This window comes from Syngnathus leptorhynchus, chromosome 11 (genome assembly GCF_054491065.1).
Source record: "Syngnathus leptorhynchus isolate UIUO chromosome 11, UIUO_Slep, whole genome shotgun sequence".
Taxonomy (NCBI): Eukaryota; Metazoa; Chordata; class Actinopteri; order Syngnathiformes; family Syngnathidae; genus Syngnathus; species Syngnathus leptorhynchus.
In genome coordinates, this window is record NC_141205.1 from 6,178,242 (window position 1) to 6,201,509 (window position 23,268).

A 23,268-nucleotide genomic window follows, 5' to 3' on the forward strand; every position below is an offset into this window, starting at 1 on the left:
CATCGGGTCCAGAAGAGGAGCCCAAAAACAACTGTCATGCAAGTGGACAGGCAGTGATTAAGGATTTAACTGATCATCCCGGAAGCTGACAGTGAACCAGCTATTATCTAGCAGGAATCAAACGCCGCTCAAAGCCCTGGGAGGCTTGGCGCGCCCCTCAGCATCTCTCAGCTTCTCTCGGAGGCCTGGCCGACATGAAAGGAGACGTCAGGGTCTGGCAGCTGACAAGCCACTGTGCATTTGTGTGTGTGTGTGTGTGTGTGTGTGTATGTGTGTGTGTGTGTGTGTGTGTGTGTGTGTGTGTGTGTGTGTGTGTGTGTGTGTGTGTGTGTGTGTGTGTGTGTGTGTGTGTGTGTGTGTGTGTGTGTGTGTGTGTGTGTGTGTGTGTGTGTGTGTGTGTGTGTGTGTGTGTGTGTGTGTGGAGGCAGAGAGAGAAAGCGAGTGAGCGGGACTTAAGTAATAAGATCTTGATTTCGGCTGTTACCTCAGGGACTGTTGATTTGCGTTGCAAAATACTCATTCTGTTTTTGTGGGAGCTACTTGCACACAGTATTACGACTAAAAGTGGTCAAATTAGCCTGTAAATTTAATAATTGCCATCAATCCAACAATTCTGTTCACTGATTTTTCCTCTTTAGGGTCACAGGGATGATGGAGTCAATCCCTGCTACTGACTGATTTTGGGCCAAAGTGCACCCTGGTCAGGTAAGGTTTCCCATTATTTACTGCCACTGGATTTGACTTGTATGGTGGGTCTCTTTGTGCCAACTACCTGGGTTGGTTCAATTTTCAGCAGTCAGCAGTTGATTTCTTTAGTTACTGTCCATACATTGTGACAATCTTGCCTTAGTCCTGTGGAGATGAGTGCCATGCTCCTTCATATGGTCCCCTCACACATTAGACCAGCTCTAATAATAAAAAAGGAGAGGAGTCAGAGTGGATCCTTTGAGTGTTCAGTGGAGGGCGGGTGACCCACTTATCCATTCCACAGGCTTTGACTGGGCCTCTGGGTTAACCCACTTAGCCACTCCCTGAGCTTCTGCAGGGGCCCTGGAGTGAAGGCCGCTACCCCCCCCCCCTTTTTTTTCTTAATAAAGGGCAGGAGCACACTCAGACCAAGATAGAACGTAAACGCTCCCACACTGTACACACTGTACTCAATCGCTTCCTCACGAATGTTTGCCGTATCGACTGGCAGTTGTGTGTGTGTCTTAGTTTGGGTGTGTGTGTGTTTCTTCTTGTGTGCGTATCAGCTTGGAGATCTCCTTCCATCTCCTCCGCCATCCAAAGCGAATTTGCATTTTAATGATGTCAATGTTTGTTCAAAAGCATGACAGGCGCTCAAACATGACAAAATGGAAATAAGGGACTTAAACTGGGGGAATTACATCCCATTCACACGTATTTGGTGTGACACTGACATAATGTATGGCACCAGTGTCCCTGCAAGAGAAATGGTTTAGGAAAGGCGCATCAGCAGAACCTGAACAAGAAATCTATTATGTTATATCAGAGCTGCCTTTGATGATTTCACAGCTTTGTTTCATATAATTTCATTCTAATACGCTGGTGAACTCCCATTTGTCAGATTCAATTCCCTTGCTACAACACAATGGATTTTTTTTCTTCTTTCGGGTCGGGGCAATTGCTGGAACATGATCAAAACGCTATGGCAGCCTTACTGCATTGACAGATCCCAAAGGTGCAACATCAAAAGATTATAACTGAGTTCAAATGGAAATAAATATATAAAATATATAGTACAATATATATAATATATAAAATACTATAAATAAATAAATAAATGAATGAATGTCCAAATAGTGCCAGAATTTCATCAGTGATTTCTGCTCTTCCTCTAACTCTTTGTTGTCCCCTTCCCCCTCGTCCATTACCTCTTAAAGGTTCTTAAAGAACGCTTCAAAAAACGTTTTTTTGCTCTCATGGAAGACTAAATAATTGAAAAGTATTCATATCCATCCATCCATTAACATTTTAATGAAAATCTAATTTAGACTTGAACAAATAAATATGCTTAATTCTATTCGACACTTCTATAATTAGTCAATTTTATATGATGGTGACATTGGACAGTAAACAGTAGATTATTTTACATTATGGAATAATGCTTGGAATGGATTGTTTTTATCTTTAAAACCTTTTCTTGCATGACAGCAAAGAACTTTGTGGTGGGTTCATTCTTGTGCATGTACGCATGTCTGCACATGTGCTCTTCGAAGAGACTAAATAAAATCCACAAAACTTCTTGAGATAGTACAATTGCAGGACTTATTTTAGTATCAATCAAGTATTTTATTCTAAAGTTCTGCTTGGAACTAGTCTGTGAGGTCTGGGACGTTTTTGTTACAGCTGTTGCACAGGGTTGTTGTGGCTTGTGGTGATTGGGCCTAGCATGCTAATTTAAATCCCCTCTGGGATTATTAAATGTGGTTATGTAGAGTATCTCGCAAGCAGCTGAAGTTGAAAAACAAAAGTTTAAGGTAGACAAGATATCCAGTGAGCACAGTTCGAAACGATGACAATGAGTTATGACTGGATTGCATTTAGCCGCTTCGGTTTCATTTGGTGGCTCACAGGCACGCTGTCACGGCTTATTGACACCTTTGAATAGAACATCATTAACATTCCTTACAACACTTCACAAATCAAAACTTTGGCCAGTCAGGGCACAGTGGTCGTGCACGTGTGACGTTCAACACAAACGTTGGTTGAGTTGCAGAGTTCATACTGGCATGATTCATGTCCAATGAGACCTCACTGAAGACTTCAACAAATCTTGTTTTGGTCTACAGCACAGGTATCAAACTCAAGGCCCGGGGGCCAGATACGGCCCGCCACATCATTTTATGTGTCCCGCGAAGACAAATTGTGCATCAAATTCGTGTCATTACTAGAATTGCAAATTTTCTTCACTTTTAATATCTTTTTTTTATATTTGACCAGTTTTTACTCGTCTGATTTGAAAACGAGTTATTTGTCAGTTTGTTTTGTAGTTTTTACTGTATTTAATATGAGGTGCTCATACATTTATTTGGGTTGACAGTCATAATGGCCCTCCGAAAGGAGCTATGACTACAGTGCGGCCCGCGAAAAAAAAAGAGTTTGACACCCCTGGCCTGATTGTTTTGTTTTGAAAAATAAAGAACACACTCTCAGTGGAACTGTTGACATATATTGTATTGAGCCCACAGAGAAACTCGAATCTGCTCCGGCGGCCATTACTGTCTAGCCAGATGATGATGATGGGGGGGTACATGCGTGTGTGTACAAGCACGCCACAGAGTATGGGTGTCACATAGACGATGACATACCACCCAAGCCCCTGAGGTGGTGATGGGGGGGAGTGATGGCAGTAACTCACTTGCAACCTGATCGAGCAAGGATAAATCTGAAGCTGGCCATTTCCTGACGCACTCACACACACGCGCCACACACACACACACACACACACACACACACACACACACACACACACACACACACACACACACACACACACACACACACACACACACACACACACACACACACACACACCCTTAGGGCCTCATTGAAAACGATACGGGCATCACTTACACCGTCTGCCATATGTCTTATCTTACAGGATAAATATTGTGGTTTGCGATTCTTGTATTCTTTTTGGCAACGTTCATCTCGTTGAGCGTCTTGAAATTCATCTTTTGCTCTGTGAAAAGCTATTAAAGTCATATAATGGCCGATCACGGAAGTAAACATCCCTATGCCATCAATACACGGCATTTCAAAGTTTTTTAAAATATAGCCTTGCGCCTTGATAGGCGGAGGCACTCCACATTGTTCCTCCTTGAAAGAGAGTTTGAGATGTTTTCACTGGTGAAATTCTGTCTTGAGCGCAGATGTCTGAAAGATCTCAATCATTCCTTGTGCCGATGTTTTTTAAGGGGATGAATTGATGTTACTCTCCATCACAATAACGCTCAAGGACAAACAATCCGAGATGGCTTAATCAGTTCACGTCTTTGTCAACATAAATTCATTGTGTTTTGCAAAAAAATATATATTTTTTGTGTGATATCTTTGGAGAACCTTCTGGTTACGCTTGTGATCCTTTGTGCTTAGACATTTCATTTGACCATTTTCCCTGTTTCCTTGAACTGTTTTTGTCTTATCTGAGTTTGGCTGAATAAAAACATTTTAAACTTTTCAAGCATACATCCTCTATTGATGATGTGATCTTGTTGCCATGAATGCAGAAAGGTTAGTAATAAATTACCAGCACTGAAATCAGATTTCTATTGTATCAGGTGCACAGTGGCTATCAATAGCCTTTTTTTCCCATTAATGGACATGCACACACATGCAAACAGCAAAGCATCAACACTCACATCAACCTTTACAAACACAAAGTATAATAGAAAAAAAAAAAGAATGCACGGATTGGACCACACAAGTACGTACACCAAGCCCACTTGAGCCTCAATCAGACTAACCTTGAGAGCCTGTGGTCCTTTCTCCTCCTTGGAGCTGACTCAAATTATTTTGAATACCAATGAAATTGTGGATTTTCTTGCCTTGCCTTGAATGGAAGCACTCATAAAAATCAACAAATTTCACTTTCCTGCCCTCAAAAGTCCTAAACCCCTGGTTTGCGGGCCACAATTGACTCGGTAAGCAATGACATCGGGTCCGGCAGGAGGGGAGGGGTATGAATGGACTCGTCCCCCACACACACAAAAAAAGTTGCTTTGCTGGGTCACTCGCTAGTGTGTTTTCTTCTGTCTGGCCTGTGACAGTCTTTCATGGTAAAGCTCTTGTCTTACCTGAGGATTAAGGGGATCAGGCATTGATTGGCAGCTCTTCCTTTGTTCCTCAACCTCTAGGAACACCATGTTTGGGGTTGCACAAGAACATAGGCGGGAAACTGGTGCAATAATACACCTGAGATGGAGTAGGTGTGATGAAAGATGAAGTCTCCTTGAATATGTTTGGGCACATGCCCGCATTAATGTACATGTGCACGATTGTGTGTGCCCACCAAAGTGTGTCTGCTGCATTTGGATGTGCGTGTTAAGGGAAGGGAAAGGTGTGTGTGTTTGTGTGCACGTGTGTGTGCACATTGAGCCCCGCTGTCAGTCCCTGCCATGTTTTACAGCCTGCACAGTGATTAGAGCTGTCGACTCTGATGTGATGACACGGGTTGAAACCACAGCAGGGGAGGGAAGGAGAGACGCAGAGAAGTGGTAGAGGCAAAGAAAGACAGGCAGCAAGAGGCTGATCCAGGGTCAGGAAGAGATCAGAGGGAAAGAAAGTTTCAGGGGAGAAGGTTTGAGAAAAAAGTTTGACCTTGACAACAGCTGCATCTAACAAAAGTGTTGCTCTGCACTGGACAGCAGGTATGGGCAGTAGACAACCACTCACCTTTCACTGGAGCTCAGTAGCACCATATGCAAAAGACCCTCTAAGGTTAAAACTAGTAAAATTCAATACTTATTATAATTTATTTTTTTAAACCGGTCCACGTACGAGGTCTCAATTCCTGAGTAGTCACTGATACCAAGTACCGATACCACTAGTACGTTGCATATATAAGAGAGAGGAAAGTGTATGTTGAGTCAGAATGTGATCCATCTGTGATTGATGGCTATCAAAAGGTTATCAAAAGGTCATTAAAAGGGTATTAAATGTGATTGATGGCTACCAAGAGTGTATTAAATATGATTGATGAGGTCAAGGGTTAGATGAGATTGTTATGGGTTACATTTTTCTCACCATTTAGAACAACGTGATTTAAGACGTTGTTTTGTTGGATGTGAAATGTTGTTGCATCCTGCATCCCCCGTACCTAATGAGAATGCAGCCTACACAGAGGTCAAGGGTGAGTTACGTTTTGCACATTTTTTCTCACCATTTAGAACGACATGATTTAAGATGTTGTTTTGTTGGGTGTAAAATGTTGTTGTTGGATCCTGCATCCACCGTGCCTAATGAGAACGCAGCCTACAAGAGGTCAAGGGTGGTAATGTGACTGGACATGTACGCCCCCCACCTGGAGGGGGAACAGAGTGACGTGGAGAGAGTGTTTTGCTCAAACATATGTTTCTATGATGATATATTACAAAATTACAAAAAAAGACCTCATAGTTTTTCTATTATTTTAACGATAGAGGGAAAATAAAGATTCTTACCATAGTGTTATATTCGCCAAGGGAACATTAGATAGATGGTGACACGTCAATTCATCCGGATAAACCTGTGTGGATAAAAAAAGATGAATAAAAGTATACAAACAAGAAGAATTATGAAAAAAATTAAAAATTATATAACACGTGACACAAAAGGGTTTTTTTTTTGGTATCGGTCCATACAAGCCCATGTCAAACGTTTTCTGGAACATTGTTTGGCCTGATACGCAAATCAGGAATGGGGATTTTTTTTTAAGCACTTACAAAATTGTATGGCCAAACTCAAACATCTTTCTGAAATTAAAACATGTTTACTCCACTCATCCTTCAGACTCAAGGAAACTTTCTGACCTTCTTACACAAACCTGTGCTTGACATGCGTTCACTTCTACTGTGCCCCATTTCCATATGTTCTTAATTGGGCGGGCCAGAGAGAGGTTTTGAAGAAGAAAAAAAAAAAAAGCGTCAACATGGGAAGGGGAGGGTGCCGTGCTGGCTTGTTTGGGTTTAAAGTCTGCTCCTGCCCTAATAGAGAATAAATAAACTCGGCCTTGTTGTAAAGCGACACACAGGTTAGCTTCTACTCGCACGACCAGTCAAAGCTAATACAGCAGAAAATGCTTTGCTCCCCGTCCTCCCTGTGTGCTGATACTGTTATTACTGCCGCTTAATGAGGCCCAGATGCCCAATATTAGACGTAATCTATCAGGATAGTTTTGTTTATGTAATTTAATTTTTTGAGGCAGTTGTTTCCAATTAGATTGTTTAAAAGTTTTAATTGAATTAAATGAGCGATCCTCATGAAGAGAAATAGCAAGATGATAAGAAAAGCAAACCTGGACAAGAGCCAGTCTCGCTCGCGTGTGTGCGCGTGTGTGCGCGCGTGTGCACGCCATGAAACATACCTATCATTAAAGCGCTCCCATTATTGCCAAGCCACTCAGGAGTGAGAACTGCATCGTCGATGGTAATTATGACGTTATGAGGTGGCAATTACGTTGAAATGTGTTTGACTGTCAAACGCCCACTACAATGACATGTCAGCCTGCTGAGATGAGCATCAAATGGTTGTAATGGAGAGAATGAAAGAAACAATAGCGACGGCTGGACTGCTTTGCTACAAAATGGATTCAGACAAGAAAAAGAGCGACAAGTTGACCTGACTTGTGGAATTTGAATTGCGGGGCAACTGCTGTCTGTTGTGTGACGCTGATTTGATTTGATTTGGTTGACTTTCGACAGAGAGTTTCCAGTTGCGATGGATTGTTTTTGAGAGAATTTGGTTCCGTTTGTGGCTAATGGAAGATCAGAATTAGTAGCTATCAAATTCATGACACCCATCACATATACCAATCCAAGTCTTTTGTACCCTAAAAGCTGTTTACTGTTCTCTTACACAATTAATTATTGTATGAGATTGATTTGAATGATGTTCTTTATTAGCCCACAGGGGTCACAAGTGAGTAGTTTAGTGCCTTGGACCCAACCTGTATCTGTGTAACTGTAGTTATTCTTGCCTCCGTGTTGGTGAACGTACGCATCCCTGTTTACTTGGCACCTACCCACTGAAAGTATGAAAGGCTTGCCATTTCTTCTCACTCCAGAGTTTTTGGGAGGTGAGGGTCCGTAGATCATGGCACGGTGTGGGATAGGTTGGGGTGCGGAGGCAACATGTCAAATGCCTCAAAGGAAGAATAGGCGAGTGTGTGTCAAAGCATTCCAGAGGAGAGAAAAAAGGAAGACAAGGATCCCTTCAGAAGGCAGGGAAGTGTTGCATGACTGCTGTTTCATAAACACACATACACACACGCACACACCAATGCAGACATCTCTGGGGGAGGAATTGCAACCTGATGTTTTTTCTCTCTCTGGTAACTTTAGTATGGATGATTTAACGCTTAACTGCAATCAGTGTTAAAGCGTTCCACAAGGCTCACTCAGACGTAGCTGCTGTGTGTGTGTATGTGTGTGTGTGTGTCCCACAGCCATAACAGACTCCCGGGCTGTTTAGAGAGGCTGGCTACAATGCGGAGGACAGATGTGGAAAACCCCTGGCTCTCCAGACAAGGGCCTCCTTCATTCCTCCTTACGCGATCCTTCACTAAGTCGGTGGGACGGGGAGATGGAGTTACAGAACTAACTTCCTGGTTTACATCAAACGCCCTTTGCATGCAGTTTGTCTGAGTCTAGCAGCACCTCCTCCTCCTCCTCCTTGTCTTCCTCCACCACCTCTCCCTATCACTCTCTCGTTCTATCTGCAGGGAGTCTATCACTCCATCTTTTCATCCAGACATGTGCACAAACACAGTGACGTCCGGCTCTGTCTGCGCCACTCAAAAACAAGCTTGTCTGGCATTTTCATCCCCAAAGTGCTGAGATCTGTGTTTGATGTCACTAATCTGCATTGCGGCAAGTCAAGACACTTGGCATGACAATGCAGTCGAGCTGGTGAGCTGACAAAAATGGGCCGTGATAAAAGGAAAGGAAAGTTTTGTATGGAGCTCTGGAGCTTGGCAAAGGATGCTGTGGTTGAAAGAGTCCAAGCATGAAGCAGCAGGTGTTTGTGCTGTGTAAGAGGCATAGCTGAGGCAGCCGGCCGCAGAGGGCAGTCAGTAGCCAGTGAGCCACGGAACAAGTTGGGGAAAGGGATTGGCTCTTATCTGCCTACTCGTCTGCAGCTGTATTTACCTCCTTTGTTTGTTGTTCCCTAAGCAGTAGGAGATATATATGTGTGTGTGCGCGAGAGTGTGTGTGTTTGCTGTCCCTTGTGCACCCTGAGGAAGACTGGGAATTTTCTGTGTCAGTGCGTCAGAGGATTTTGGTCAGAGTTTTGTTGATCCTGTCTTTGTCGATCCTGTGTTGTTGTAGAGAGAGGAGGGGGGTGGAGATTGAAGCATTAGCCATGGCAGCCCGGATTTAACCCTCTCCTGCCCCCCCCCCCCCCCCCCCCCCCACCACCACCACCACCACCCCTCCACACTACTGGGCCACACGGTCCTCTGACCTATCCCAAGTCGCGCCCAACTGCTGCAAACAAACAGTGCGAAAAAGCTCTTGGTTCCTGTCATGCTCTCTGAAGCGAAGTAACTTCCAATTATTGGCCTCCAAAGTTTGCTCAGGCACTCACAAGGTATGTGTCGTCCAATGTTTGTGGCTCTGAGCCAAGACTTTTATGACTAGTTCAAACAGGGTACACACATAGCGATAATGTGGACGTTTCTAGGCCCGACTCCTTTCTTCTTACTAAATTCCACAACGGCCTTCTCGTTTTTATCATCAACATCACACACTAGAAGGGAGAATAAGAACACACCCAACTATCGTATTGTCATCTGTGCGGGGTTGAGGTTGGAAAAATAGTTAGTAGTCCTTCACATTCCTCCTGAGCACCCCGCTCGTCATGGTGTCCCATCTAAAGAGAAAAGTGGACTGAAGGCAGCCTAAGAGCCTTAACTTCCCAGTGTGACGCTGGAGTTCCAAACCAACAGAGGAAGGAACACAGCTTGGAATCTTAATAACTATTACCAAATGTGTGTGGGAGAGAGAGAGAGAGAAGCAGAGAGACAGAATCTTGAAATATTGTCACAATGTACCTCATGCACAATGTTATTTCTTCTGAGGCCTTCTTTTGTTTTCTACTTCATATTTTGGCTGCGATGAATTATCCTCGGAAAAAGGCATCGATGCAATCCATTCGCACTTGTGCGGCAAGTAGTCTGAATAAAAAATGATAATTTGAAGACTCAATTTGGGATAGAAATAAGGCTCAGCAAAACAAAACAAAAGACAAGGAAGTGGAACCTGAGATAGCGGGCACCAGCCGCATATTAAAACACAAACGTGAAGGAGGGAGAGAACCCGATGTGATGCTGAGGTGTGTGTGTGTGTCTGTGTGTGTATGTGAGCTGTGGCAATCACACAAACAAATTAATTAATCTCCCATTGCATTAGGTGGGGCTAGGTTGATGAATTGAACTGCTCTTGCTCCACCTCCCCCCTTCGTCTTTTCCCAACTGATGGTTTATCCTCTTTTCATATGCTGGCCTTTGCTAGCAATAAACATCTGATTGCAAATGCAGCCTTTTGTATGTCTTTCTTTATTTAGTGACTGACAGCCTCTTCTTTTTCTTGCACATCTTTTATTTGCATGATGCTGTATGCATGAACTAGGCAGGTTTTTAAATGGATGTATGTGTATTTGAGCCTGCAGGTAGGTTTTTAAAGCTTAAAGAAAACAAAAATTTCAATCTACTCTAAGCTATATCTTCTGCACACATTTACAATCTATAATTTGCATTCATCAATATTATTACAGTGGAACCGCCAAAGTCAAATGCAGTGTGTTCTTTGGGGGTTTAAATAAAACAAACTGGAATTTGGAGTCATTTGCTACAGAAATTTGGTATAATATTTTTACTTGTTGCACATGCAATTTAAGTTTGAGTCATGTTTTAACATTTTCATCTAAATTGCCATAAGAGGTTAGCCATTCTCATTTTAGTTAGAAATATAACACTCTTAATGTTCCGTTAAACACTCTTCAAGGAAGGCAAAAAAAATATATTCTTATTGTACCTTCAATGTATTTCCTAATAAACCACGGCAGAAAAGCAACCAAACAGAGACAGGCGGTTAGACCGACATGCTGCTGCAGCTTCACGTTGACTTTTTTCCATGGGCTTCTTGATTTTGTACGGTCCCAAAAAAAAAAAAAAAAAAACCTACAAACATTTAGAACATCTTAGACAACAGAAATGTGCAATGTCCTTTGGCCATTAAAACGGTGTTATTCTGCAGCCTTTAATAAAGATGATAACTTGCATGCATGCACATTCACAATCCGGGCAAACACACACACATAAATGAGTGTACACACATGTCAAAGAAGTGTGATCTTATTAAACACTTTCATTAAATGCAAGGGGGGCGCGAACCCTGCAGGTGCAGTTGTTTTTTTTTTTTTTTTTTTTTTCTTCTTCTTTCAGGCATTTTGCAAACAAAATAGTCAAGCCTCTCATTCTAGTCTATGTACACCAGTGTCAGCATTAGGACCATCAGGTTTAAATAAGGTTGTCGGGGCTCGTTCCCAAAATTGTCATCAGAGATAATCGAAAAATGACTGACAGATCATTTGCGATTCATTTCTTCTGTCTTCCTCCTCTCCATGCAGCTAATGTTTAAAGGTAAATTGTATAACGCTAATAAGATTTGAATGTAGCTTCACTTCACTTTTCCAATGTTTACAAGCTAGGATTTTCTGTCAGATCATACAATCCGTTCTCACATAACGACAGAAACTATTACTGTCTTGTTTTTTTCAACTCTAAATTCATATGGTAACGTGAGCGAGCGGCTAAATGGGTGTTGACTGCTATTATTGTAGGAGGCTAAATGTTTCTTTGAGGCAAACCGCTCATTTTCAAGCACATAAAAGACTCCTCTATACGTTACCTATTACAACTATAGATTACGGCTCATATCGAGGCTTATTTGGCATCCGTGCATATGGAAATCGGTCCCGCCTCGGTTTCTGAGAACCCAGTAAAAAATATATATAATAATAATCCATTAGTCACTGAACAAGCTGATGTAGATGTATTCTGTGCTTTTACTGCTCTGCTCAATAAATAAAAATCTGTAATTTAAGTGGTACACATAAATACAACACGCCGACTCATTAACATTTAGAAAATACTTAAATGAGGGTCATTTGCACGATGTTCACAGCTCAGCTATTGACTTAACTGTTGAATAGTTAAATAAATGCTCAGGATTTTTTTGTTGAAAGAAAATACTGTAAAATATGAACTCTTTTCTAGATAACATTGAGTCCTTCAGAACCCACACGGGCAGAAGAAAAGAAATGATGGTCGTTGCACCGAATGGTATTGACATCTTTTAACAGATTTATTTTACAGGTATAAATGGTTGGCAGTTGACCAAGTCCGAGGCAAAACAGCGGGAGATTTATTCAGCCATAAAAAAAACAGGTCACTGTGTGTGTGTGTGTGTGTGTGTGCGCGTGTGTGTGTTTGTGTGTATCTGCAGTCTGAAACGTGTTGAGTCAGTTGAGCCAAATGAATATTAAAGCAAGCATTTATTCATGAGTGAGATTTACAGTCGCCTCAGATCCTTCTGAACGGTACAAATTTGTAGAAACCCCAAATTAGAAGAAGTCAAACATGCTGGTTGGTGTTTGTCCCCACGGCAACAGTTAATAATCATCCCAATAAAAAAAATCTTGGTGTCCCTCACTTGAACCGACATCCTTTTTTAACATTTCCAGAGAAAACACATCACATGTTTTTTTTTCTTTTTTAAAGAATTAAATTGAATTGCTTCAAACACAGTTAATCAATCCATTCCACGTAATCAATCCTGATTGCAATAAATTCAATCAGGTCAATCAGTAACATGCAGAAAGTCGGTCTTGAGTGAGAAATGTTGCAAAAGTTCACTAAAACTCTTGTATGAGTTTGTCTCCTTGTCGCTTCTTTCTCATTCCTCGCTTGCCTTCCTTGTCTTTGTGTGTAATCTAATTCAGCAAAACTGAAATGCAACTTCTCCAGGGAGATAGGCTCAGAATGTCAGATGCCGTAAAACCCGCGTTCCACAAAAGTTAAACCCACCAAACCTTTTAGGTTCAAAGCAACAAGCGCCCTTCGCATGACGCAACCATTTTGCATTGATTGTTCCAATTCTCTTAGGCCTTCTCATGGTTTTTTTTTCTCTGTGCAGAGAGCGATACACGTTAAAGAAAGAACGCATGCTTGCGGATGAGTGTTTGTGGAGACATGGGAGTTGAGATTCTTAAATATGCCTCAAGATCTTTTAGTGATGCAATAGTGATGCAGAGCTGTCAATGTGTGTTTGTGCATCGGAGCGAGTCGTCATCTTGCTCTGTTTAATGCACTTTTTCAACACCGGGAGGAAATTATAGGGTCTACATTGATGAGCCGGGGAAAACCCCCTCCCTCTCAATCTTGCTAGTGAGTGTGTATCAAGGTGTGTGCTTGTGCATTTGTTTGTGAGAGTGTGGATAAGAGTGGAAGGGCAGCTATCTGTGCCATCACACGTGGACATGTCTGTTAATAGCGAATGCCCTGTATTGCCACTGCCTTTGTTTGCCAAGGACATCCATATGCATGAAGCGCGTGTGTGTACGTGCATGTGTACGTGTATGTGTGTGTGTGTGTGTGTGTGTGTGTGTGTGTGTGTGTGTGTGTGTGTGTGTGTGTGTGTGTGTGTGTGTGTGTGTGTGTGTGTGTGTGCGCGCGCGCGTACATGGGGGTTTTACTAATTACTAGATTTCTATCATGAATATGTATGGCCGCATTCTTTATTATGGGATTGGCTTCTACACATCGCACGGGCTGACGAGTGGCACGGGGAAGGACGACAGGCAGGCCCGAGAGAGGACACACCTCTTTATCTTTGTCTGTCAGAACTAAATAGTAATCTGCATCACATTCATTTTGCCATCTTTTTATATAATATAGACCAAATTCTGTATCAAAGGTTGGATAAATAGCGTTCGAGTGATTGTATGAACAAACATTATTTTTTTTTTCCGCTATTCAACTGTACTGTCTGATGAGCTTGATTGTCATGAGAGACAAAATACAAAATGATGGTATTGGTATGGAAAATGATGATACCGATGACAAGGTGGTATGATGATGACAAGGAAACAAAAAAAGTTCTAATATTATAAATACAATTAATTAGTGAATTCCTGTTGTCAACTTTCTGAGTGAGCTGTTAGATTTGATGTTTAGTTTAGATTCAATATCAATTAAATGGTAAGAAAAATGTTGCCTGAAACATTGTACAGTTAACAAAGGTTTTATGATGGTAACATTTGGAGCCTGGTAGAAATATTGAAATTAGTCATTAGGTTTTTATTCCATAAGGTATCACTTTGGAGGTCCCAAATACTATAAAAACAATGTGCAATATGATGTACATCTTATACCATATACAGTTTGATCATGTGTACATGAAGCTTGCTTGTTCAAAGAAGTTACTTTTAGACAATGTTGAGCTATAATGAAACATACTTTTCCTTCATCCCCTTGGCAGGTCCTGTACATTCTTTTTCTTTCTTTCTTTCTTTCTTTCTTTCTTTCTTTCTTTCTTTCTTTCTTTCTTTCTTTCTTTCTTTCTTTCTTTCTTTCTTTCTTTCTTTCTTTCTTTCTTTCTTTCTTTCTTTCACACACAATGCACCAACGGCTCCAATTTAAACTTACACTCATGCGATCTGACATGTATACAAAATACCGGGCATTAAGTATTTTTCTGCCTCGTATTGTTTTTCCACATGGACAAACTCAATTACAAGTGCAGTGGAAGCCTTTCCTTGGGTTGAGTTGGGGGGGCGTCAATGATGACGTCAATAATGTATACAGGAGGGGCAAAATCATTTGAAAGCACACCAACACAGGACAAGCAAAGCAAGTGTCACCTGCTTTATTATCTGTCTACTCCCCAACATAGTTTTTGTCCCTTCTATCCCCGCCGTACTCGGCCTGTGTTCACTTTCACCTCTTTTAAACTACCACAGCCACCGAAATCAGACAATCGGAGGACTGTGAAAGCTGCTATCTCACTCCCTGCACCCCCCCACACACCAGTGCTATACCTCTGACAATAGCCTGGCAATCTGAGCAAAGCAAGGGAAATAAAAGAGTAGGACATGGTTTTAAAGAAGGGAGAATGTCAACTGTCAATCTGGCTGATGCTGGAATCAGTGCAAGCCATCAAACTTGGATCCTAAGAGAAATGGGAGGGGGGGGCAAGGAGTGTGCAGTGTGTAATGAGGGGAAGGGGGAAAAAATGACAGAAGCTTCATTTGGAGGGTTTGAGTTGTCATTGTAGCGCAAAGCTCTCTTCAGCATCTCGCCATCTTGTGTGATGGCCGGTTTGTGGCTTTGGACTGCTCGGCTCCCTTTTTGCACGCATGGGAACGGCGTTGAGGTGAACATGAAAGAAAGGCGATCAGGGCCACCGCTGTTTGTGAGTTTTGACACAGACATCACAAGTTTCCAAAAAAGAGAGAGGGCACTGGGGAGCAGCAGGGCATAGAGCTGTGGAGAAAGCAAAGTTGCACAGGAGAGGAGGAGGAGGATGTGAGGAAGAGCGGCAGCCCTGTTTGAAGAGTGCTGTTGAAATAAATCTGTATGTTTACGTTCTGGAGGAACAAAGTGTTCCGTTGGCAGGAGAGCACTTGTCTGTCCGTTTTGCCTTGCTCTGTTTTTACCTGAGCCTCTTGTGTTTGTGTGTGTGTCAAGGACGCTTCTTTTTGCCAATAAAGCCTTTTGCCAAGGAGTTTGATGAAAAAATTTAACTTGAGAATCGTTGCGTGTGACGCTTTGTCATTCACTCTTCTTGTGGAAGTGAGTTGATTTTTGTTGCTGATTGTCATTGTTTTCTTTGGAACTAAATTGCCTTCTTGCGTTGTCATTTTGATACTGCTAATAAGTGACACTTATCACTTTTTAATTTCACACGATTTTGAAATTGTTCTGTCTGTCATTTTTCTATCAAGAAAAAAAAACCATGAAGCACATCTTGAAACAATTGACAAAATAGAGCGCACTACATAGATGCTACCAGCAGAGGCGCTAAGGAGTCATTCTAACATTAACCCTGTGATTGATTAAAGTGTCAAGCTAAGACTTTCCTAATTAAAAATCTACACAAAATTGTTAAAGTTGCAGTGCAGGAACCAAAAGAAGCAAATCAAGCAGACAGACAGAAGCTTTTGCTGATAGCACAACTTGAGAGTATCTCAACTTTTCACCAGCGTCAATGACACCGCCAAGTGGAAGCTATCAAGCAAAAAGGAGCCGAAGGAACCCGTCCCGTATCTGGACTGCTCAGTCTCATTCATTGTCCTCGTCTGCTTCGTCTATCGTTGACCAGACTGCCCAGAGCAGAGAGAAAAAGGGGTGGGGCGGAGGGGCAGAGAGGCGAGAACGATAGCCATTTTTGATTTTATTATCTGGAATGTATCAACTTAATCACAGCTCCATTCTCCCCCGGTCCTCCCCTGGGCTTCTGGAAGACACTGAAGGAAAATTGGAAAAGTATCACAGGGCCGGAGTTGGAGACGAGTGGAATGGACAGTTGGAGTGGGGGCTGAGGGTGTAACAACCATAAAGAGAGAGAGGGGGGAAAGAGATAAACCTGTTAATTTTTCATGGTCAGGCGGTCATAATCTCAGTGTTGGGTGCCCTCAGAGCCAATTTGAGCATATGTGTGCGTGAAGGAGGAGAGATGGATTGAGCTTCATTACCAAGACTTAGGGGACCCACCGGCACCCCGCCTCCTCCCATCCGTGCCTGACTTCCGAAATTTATAATAGTCACTATCATAAAGGCGCATTATCCTCTGATAGGGGACTGTACTTTCTTAAGGCTATAAAAACACTCCAACTTAATTTATTTGCCATATATGGCCACAGATAGAAGTATAATGAAGTGACAGGAAAGTGTCGAATCGAGACACAATTTGCAAATGATATGACCACTGCAGCTTTCAACTTCTTCCACTTTCTTTATTAAATTGACTTTTTGGTGCCACAGTGGGAGCATACAGCTGTGTGTGTTCGTGTGCGTGAACGAGAGGCAAGCTCTGTGAAATGGTGCAGTGTCAATGACAAAACACCTGGCACTGTTTAAACAACATTTTTCTCCAACACCGGCTCCCTCCGCACACACTCGGAGCTGCTTAATAATGACCATAATCAACCATCCTCAACACACACACACACACACGTACACACACATACACGTAGTCTGGCAGCACATGGCCATGTAAGGGGAAAAGCAGTGTGTTTACACTAAAACACTGCTTGTCTGAGAGGCTTTAGTGCTCAAGCAGAGTGGGTAGCCTTTTAACAAGCCTTTTTTGCTAAAAAAAAGAAGGAAAAATAAACAAAACAAGCACACACACACACACACACACACACACACACACACACACACACACACACACACACACACACATAGCAGCCTTCGTTTCATTTATTTGATTTCCACTGTAAAAATAACTTCCAATTTTCATGATTAGGTCAAAGTTTCTGCAGGTTTCAGCAAAGGTTTGCACGTGATTGAGATGACTTGACTTATAAGCAGCTGCCATCATTTCTTCCGCTGGGGGGAGTATGTTTGTGCGTGCGTGTGTCCTCCATTGTGTGTGTCTGTGTGCATCTGCAGGTCAGAAAGGCAGCATTTGTTCTGAGAAGCCCTATAAACATCTGCGATCCCTTTTAAGGGGTTGTTTAGATTGACCCAACGCAAAAATAAACGTTCTTGAGGAGGCCGGTACACTCCACTGAAAGAGGGATCTCCACTACCAGCATTAAAATGTGTGTGTGTGTTAAGCGTAAAATGACAGGTTCTTTTTTTGGGACTGATCACTGGACTCTTCTACATAAAGCTTTTTATGACCTCTAGGCATTTTTATTCTCTTTTTACCTCCAACTTCAACATTGTTAAAACTTTCAGTGGCTCACCAACTTCCATTCTCCCGCCAAGTTACCAAATTTACCGTATTTTTCTGACGATAAGGCACACTTAAAATCCTTTTTTAAAACTCGCCAGTGCAACAGCTCCTTCCTATACCGTGAATAACTCCAGCAGAAACTTCTCCGCCATCTCCTGACTTTTTTTTAATATATATATAACACCCCTCCTCATGCAGGGGAGTTGTTGTGTCTGGGCCGCTAGCAACATGTGGTATATATCAACCCCGGCCGCCACCGCTTTTCCTTCTCACTCGCCCTCTCACATCTTCGCACACGCCTTCTTGCCCACAGGTCTGCCGGCGGAGCGCCCGTCTCCTTGAGAACGTCCATCTTTGAGGAAGTGGGGTGTCGTCCATTGTGATTTAGGTCATGGAGAGGCAGGGATGGGAGGCTTCTTTGCGCTTTGTTTATTTGAAGCGGGAGCCATTACTGCTGTCTCTGCGGCTGTATTTATACACAGACACAGACCAGACGCTCGCTGACACAACTGGACTTGGTTCTGTCTTGGTGTGTCAGAAAGTTCAAGAAAGAAGTGGCTTGCCGAGGGGGTGTTATTGTATGTGTACAGTGCACGGTCAAGATAAACTGCTGTGATTTGCGTGAGCCTAAAAGAGGAAGGCCCGCTTTGTGAAGTCTTCATCAGCGCCGCTTAGATGGTTAACATTGAAAGCAGGCCAGTTACTAAATTCATAATTCAGCTAATGAAAGACGTCAAATCAACCGTCGGTTGTAAAATAAGTACGCAAGTGCAGATGTGGTATGTGGTGACGGGATGTTGCGTAGGTTGTCGGGGTCCAGGGAGGGTCAAAGATGAAAAAACCTGTGGACCTGTCTCATTGCATCAGGGAGGCTGGATGGGGAATAACAAAATAATTTAAAAAATAATTTAAAGACAGATCCATGACTTTGAAGTTGTCAATGTTCAATGTTACTAAAATGAGACATCATGGGAGAAAGGCAGTAAACGTTTCACATATTGGGACATAAGTGGGACATTATTCTACAAAAGTCATGGAATTCCAAATTGTTTTGTCCCTTTTTACGGAGAAAACTATAAAAATATTCGAACACTTATCAAGTTAATCCACAAAAATAAACTGTTGATTTTTTTTCCCCCAAAGACATTGTGAATCACAATTATTTTATTTATTTTTTAAAGATTTCATTTGTAGCTCTGATTTTGGATTACTGTACATGTGTACCTAATTTTGTGGCGTGTGTCTGTGTGTGATATATTTTCTGGGTGCTTATTGAGAACAATTATGAAAAGGGTAATGCATCAATCGTTAACTGAAATTAGGCATATATTGCTGTTACAATTTTGTATTCGACTCTTCAACATCCCTAAAGGTGACGATTGTGTGTGCGGTGTGCGTTTGTCTACGTACACGTGTCTGTGTGTGTGTGTGTGTGTGTGTGTGTGTGTGGACCCATTGCGGTGTAAACTAGTCCCATGGCGTCTGTTGCCTGTCGGCCATTCCTTCAAGGTTGCTGCAGCTTGTAAAAGCCTCGTTAACACAAAGGCCCGCTCACATGTTAATTGGCTAATTGACTAATTAATTTTTACATAAAGGCATGCATGGGGAGAAAGGCTGCCTAATTGAAAGTGACTATAGGTTTAATTACGTCAAAGGGTTAGGAGGAGGAAGGTGGGAAACTCTGATATATTTGTCTTCTCTTGTAATATTCCCTTTTTATTCCAAGCTTTTATAGTTGTCGTTTTGTACGCTTCCGCCCGTTTACTCGTCTTTTGTCGACAAATAATTGCCTGGCAAGTTCGTCAGGATCACAAACAGTCTGTTGCGTGAGTGCGTGGGCGAAAGATGCGTAGCCAGCCACGGGGGATCCAGTCACAAAGATGGCAAATAAAAGATAAAAGCCGCGACAAAAGTGCCACTCCATCTCACAAACATTCCTCGTCGGACTGCGTAAATGCCAAAGCTGCACGGAAAGCACATCAGACACCTTGAACCATCTGTGGACATCTGTTGCACGCCGGCGTGATCGGTGTGATCATGCATTCGCATCAACAGTAATCCAAGTCCAATTATTGAACGCTACGGAAAACGGACACACCATGTGAGAATGTGCGAGTGGACGAATGTCTGTTAATTCAATTCCCATCCAGCGCTCTCTAAAACGCCACCGCAAATTAAATCGGCCAGGGGAGCAGACGGCTTACAAAGGAAATTAACAATGATGCCGCCTCTGTATTAGGCCATATGGATTCGCTGCATGTTTGCCGCGTGTGCTCGGCCGCAGTCTCATCCCGTTGTATGCGCAGAGAAAGGAGGGGTGAGAGGGGCACTTTTAATCAAGAAATCCATTCCACTTTGCTAACCCCCTCTTTGCTTCCTCCTCCTTCTACTCCTCCTCGCCATGGCGGGCTTGTGCGGAAACACAAGTGCTAAATTACCCTGGAGCAGTCAGACAAAAACATCTTGTTGGCTTCTAAATTGCTTTGCATGCATGTTAATTGGAGAGAAATCCCTGCAGTGTATTTAGGTTTGCGTGTGCATCGCTACTGTATCTGTTTATGAACGTGTGTGTGTTGTCGGCCAGCACCGGCGAGCTATTATAGCTGCGACGCCTTGCCGAGATTGGGAGGTTATCTGTTTTTGTTGGTTAATTGTGAAGCTGATAGTATCGAGGGTCCGGGCCGATTCAAGTGGGTTTTCAGCCAAATTACCTCAGTAATCGTCTGTGTTCAAGTCCCTGGGAGCCCTCGGCTAGATACAGCCTGCAAAAGCCCCCCCAAGTTCATAGCAGAAGGCCAGATCGCGGACCCCCGCTTTAGACAGCTTAGACTGTAATTGAAATGATTTTTTTTTTTTTTCCTACGCAACACGATTGTATTGCTGACAGGCTTTCACACAAAATTCCATTTGTGGTCAATTTGATCCTGTTTGTTTTTAATTAATACAGGCAGCTAATGAAGTCAGAGGGGATCTTAGCCAAATGATCAGAATTCCCTCCATGTTTCCCCCCGTTATCTTTGAACCAAGTAGGCTTTCGATTTGGAGCATGAAATTGTTTGAAACTCGCAGAGTAATTCGTTTGGATGGAGTGCATCAAAAAAATAGAAACAAGCAAAACCAAGCCTTGGAATTTTTAAATCTATGATCATCAAGTATGTAGAAAAATTTCACAGACTATGACCGGAGATTATTTTTAACTCGCTTATCGTGGCACAGACATGAGAGACTACAGTGGCTTTGTTTACATGGACGGCAATAGCCCGACGACTGATGTTATTCACGGTGTGACTGAATTTAGTTATTGCTGAGTTGATCATAGCATCTTACAATAACATTCATGCCACTGCAAAATATTAAAATGAACTTTTTAAAAAAAATTGAAACGACGTCACAAATCCCAACAATCATTTTATCAATCACAATGCCCACCCCTACTCCCGACCTCCTATTCAGCACAAAGGCCGCAAAAATAAGCGTTGATAAAGTCTACTGAAATTCAAGTTTGACCCACGCAACAACCAGCAAGTTTTAAAAAATGGTTTCCATCAACCCTTCTGGTGTTCTTGCTGGACTCAAGGCCAAGAATCACCAGACACTGACCTCATATCTTCGCCGATATTCCTCACCCACATACAGTTCTCTTTTCTTTCCTGGAAATCTAGCAAAATATTCAGTTTGATTCAACATGTCACTCAAATCAAGCGGCTTCATATTTTGTGAGTGTTTTTTTCTGACAAGTCGAGACAACACGTCACTGTCTTCTAGCAATCGTTTAGTTGCTGCTGTCACATTGCCTCCAAAAGTGTGATGGAATATTCTGCCGCACATCACAAACACATTGTGTAAAGTAGACAATTACGCACACACACATCGGAGCGCAGTGAGAAGCTGCGAGCATGAACACTTAACCCTGGAAAGATTCAATGATGGCGGATAAAAGAGTGATTTGTGTTCCGCTAAGGGGAAAATGAGTAATCCTATCATTCAGCGTGACACGCAACACAACACGGCGCATCAGTCACAGAGAAACACACACACGAATGCACACAACACTAAACACCGCCTATCAGGATGATAAAAGTGCTTGTCACTCGTTTGATCTGTCTATTTTCCATGTCATGCATTTGCGCTAAACCTCTTTTCCCTCACACTTGCATCCTCCAGGCATCGCTCCTGACACATATGTGCTCATGTAAATAAGTTAACTAATCTCTGTAAATATATTTATGAGACCTAATACCTTATGCGTCATATTTAGCATTCTGAGCAGAGTTACACAGTCTTATGAAGACTCGCACGCACGCACACTCACACACATTTTGGTCCCTTGGTCTTTCTTTCTTCCTGTCAGGGCATTAATTCTTGCCCATATTTCCATCTGATTATGGTCCGGTTATACCCGCAACTAATTGAACATTAAATATAAAGAAAGTTAATGAAAATGTCCTTTACTCAGTCCAAACTAGGCCTGAGAACGCATTTATTAACACAAATTAATCTAGCCCCTGTGCTTGTTTCAGGGAAAAAGATATATGCACAGTTTGCCGTGCTCATGGAGGACCTAAATTATGGCACCTCGTTTAAAGCGTGAGATAAATTCTATGTTGCTTTTGCTCACATTTAAACATTCCGGAAAGACGCGCAAGTTCGTTCTGGGATACAAAGAATTTATGTTTTCAATTGAGAATTAGCAGCACGAGCTTTTATCTGTCAATGTCAATTCATCATGAGGAAAAACAAACATTTTCATCGACTGATGACAAAACTACCAAGCTGGACAGTTCCATTTAATTAATCATTGATCTTCACAATACCAATGCAATAAAATGCATCCAGTCCCAAATTGGTCAAAAGAAGCCTTTACTGACCCAGTATGTCGTTTACACTTCATAAGACAAGCCCTATCCAAAACTATAAGCCTCTCAGTCATTGAACTTTCGTCTGGAGTTTTGAATAAAACATATTTTGCCAAGTTAAAAAGAAAAGTGTCCGCAGCATTAAGCTCAAATCTGCACTCAATTGTCTTGTTAGTTTCACTCCTTCTGTGCTTTCCCCTTTGGAAAAAGCTTCCTGTGCAGTCGGCTCCAGCAGCGCTGGGCGCCCGCTGAGCCCATGGCCGGTAGATACTTGGATGCGCTGGAAAAAGGAAAAACCAATGAATGCGTGGATGTTTTTATTCAGATGAAAGGAAGAAGCGCAAAGGCATTTATTTTGTCCATAATCCCACTAAAAAGCCTTCTCCATTCCTGCAACCCCCCCTCTGGCTTCCCGAGGCTCCTCACATTAGCATCTCTTCTGGACAGCGATGGGTTAACTAACCCATTTAAGGGGAACCGCCGAAAACAATACTCGGAACCCCGAAAGACAATGGCGATGCCTCTCTCCTCCGTATTTGTAATTTAACATCAAAAGGCTCCTCTCCGAGCGACCTCTGAGAGCCTGCATCTCTTTAATGAAGCGCCCCACCCCCCTTAATCACATTCAAATTGGTTAGTGTTCAGAAAATAGAAATATGTATTAGATAGCAATAAATTTTCATCATTGGCTAAGCCTGCTTCTTAATTGTCCTGTCCCAAGG

At 42.4% G+C, this 23,268-nt stretch overlaps 1 protein-coding gene across 7 annotated transcripts in view; it reads left to right on the forward strand.

Annotated features, from left to right (window-relative positions):
- The window catches only part of foxp4 (forkhead box P4), a 139,902-nt gene that overhangs the window by 14,359 nt on the left and 102,275 nt on the right, over nt 1-23,268 (forward strand). For all 7 annotated transcript variants that reach the window (XM_085923456.1, XM_085923455.1, XM_085923459.1 and 4 more), the window contains exon 5: nt 639-705. The gene's annotated coding sequence lies outside the window, so the exon portion shown is untranslated. The remainder of the gene's footprint in view (nt 1-638; nt 706-23,268) is intronic.